This window comes from Physella acuta, unplaced genomic scaffold (assembly GCF_028476545.2).
Source record: "Physella acuta isolate Inbredline_101_S28 unplaced genomic scaffold, ASM2847654v3 ptg002173l, whole genome shotgun sequence".
In the NCBI taxonomy this organism is placed as follows: domain Eukaryota; kingdom Metazoa; phylum Mollusca; class Gastropoda; family Physidae; genus Physella; species Physella acuta.
Window position 1 is genome coordinate 42204 of NW_026733674.1, and position 2542 is coordinate 44745.

Below are 2542 nucleotides of genomic sequence, written 5' to 3' on the forward strand. Positions count from 1 at the left end.
GTTGTTCTTTTTTTGCGTTTGTTGTATTATTAACGAAAAATATAGTCTTATCGTCTTTTTTGTAATGCTTTTAATTCGTAACTAGACTCGCTTTTTAATTTTTGATTTTTTTAAAATTATTTTGCAACCCGCTACTCACAATAGAACGTGTGCAATTTTAATCAGCCAGAAATTTGAAGTCAAATAATTTCATTTTTTTTCCAAACCAAACTAATAAAACAAATTTTATCGTGTGTATTTGATAGACAATAAGTTGGCATGTATTTAAGTTTTAATTTTCTTTCAGCAGTTAGTTAGTTTCGTGGTCCAGTGGTCAATATTAATGGAATTGACGCTGTTTGTTCAGGGTTCGACTCCAACTCAGAACAACAACTCTTTTAAAATAATACTATAGTGCTGTACATTTTTGCAAAATCTTTAATATTTTTAATTTTGCAAAGATTTTCTACACCAGATACGATTATTTATGAACAAGCTTATTTTATTTGCGTTTGTGTACTCTAAGGCATGTAATAATTAGCTACAGCGTGAAAACGCTGTTGAAGACAAAAATGACACTTCCCCTTATGAGCGATAATTTAATATTTCAATATTGATATTGTATTTAATGACAGAGAAAATATTTTGAATTATGGATTGCATTTTTGAAAACATTAAAATATACTAGCAAAATTGTATTCGTAATAATAAACACTTGTCTACTTTAAACAAAATATATATTTTGATGTAATCAGCGGTTAATTTCATGCTACGTATTAACAATTGTTAACACTTAACTTTTGTGTAATGTTTGGTCACTTAAATCAGTTCACAAGTGCTCAACGAAATCCCTAATTGATGCTATTAACAGATATGCGTTAACAGATTATTAGTGTAACGGTTTTTACAGTATAAAATTATGAAATCAGTTCACAAGATGTTAAAATAACTCATAAAACATAAACACGTTTTGAATAGTTTAGCGATTATGTCATCAAACGTGGTTAGATAACGATGTTGTTTATGTGAGCTGAGTTCGGAACTACTCCACTTTTAAGTTTATTCATCATTTTATTAGGGGTGTCAGCTTCATTATGAAAAATGTATTATCGTTGCATGTCGTTTTGAAATAATGCATTCTTCAATGTAAGCTGTAATAAGCATACGGCTTTTACTCTTTTTTGTTTCTAAAATTATCACAATCATCACATTTACTAAAGGTCATACCAAAGTGAATTTGAAATGTTGACTTTTGTACTATTTCTTTGAGGGGTGGCAGCATCCATCGCACGGTTTCATTATAAGAGTAATACTAAAAATATTGAAATGTGTTTTATTTCATTCAAAAATTGAAAGAGCTGCGTGGTCGAGCGGCTATGATGTCGGTATCTTTACCCAGCGGTACAGTGTTCGAATCCTCGATTTAGATAACCGTTGTTTTTTGTTCTTTTTTTGCGTTTGTTGTATTATTAACTAAATAAATAGTCTTATCGTCTTTTTTGTAATGCTTTTAATTCGTAACTAGACTCGCTTTTTAATTTTTGATTTTTTTTACAATTATTTTGCAACCCGCTACTCACAATAGAACGTGTGCAATTTTAATCAGCTAGAAATTTAAAATCAAATAATTTCATGTTTTTTCCAAACCAAACTAATAAAACAAATTTTATCGTGTGTATTTGATAGACAATAAGTTCGCATGTATTTAAGTTTTAATTTTCTTTCAGCAGTTAGTTAGTTTCGTGGCCCAGCTGTCAATATTAATGGAGTTGACGCTGTTTGTTCAGTGTTCGACTCCAACTCAGAACAACAACCCTTTTAAAATAATACTATAGTGCTGTACTTTTTGCAAAATCTTTAATATTTTTAATTTTGCAAAGATTTTCTACACCAGATACAATTATTTAAGAACAAACTTATTTTATTTGCGTTTGTGTACTCTAAGGCATGTAATAATTAGCTACATTGTGAATACACTGTTGAAGACAAAAATGACACTTCCCCTTATGAGCGATAATTTAATATTTCAATATTGATATTGTATTTAATGACAGAGAAAACATTTTGAATTATGGATTGCATTTTTGAAAACATTAAAATATACTAACAAAATTGTATTCGTAATAATAAACACTTGTCTACTTTAAACAAAACAGATTATTAGTGTTACGGTTTTTACAGTTTAAGATTATGAAATCAGTTCACAAGACGTTAAAATAACTCATAAAACATAAACACGTTTTGAATAGTTTAGCGATTATGTCATCAAACGTGGTTAGATAACGATGTTGTTTATGTGAGCTGAGTTCGGAACTACTCCACTTTTAAGTTTATTGATCATTTTATTAGGGGTGTCAGCTTCATTATGAAAAATGTATTATCGTTGCATGTCGTTTTGAAATAATGCATTCTTCAATGTAAGCTGTAATAAGCATACGGCTTTTACTCTTTTTTGTTTCTAAAATTATCACAATCATCACATTTAATAAAGGTCATACCAAAGTGAATTTGAAATGTTGACTTTTGTACTATTTCTTAGAGGGGTGGCAGCATCCATCGCACG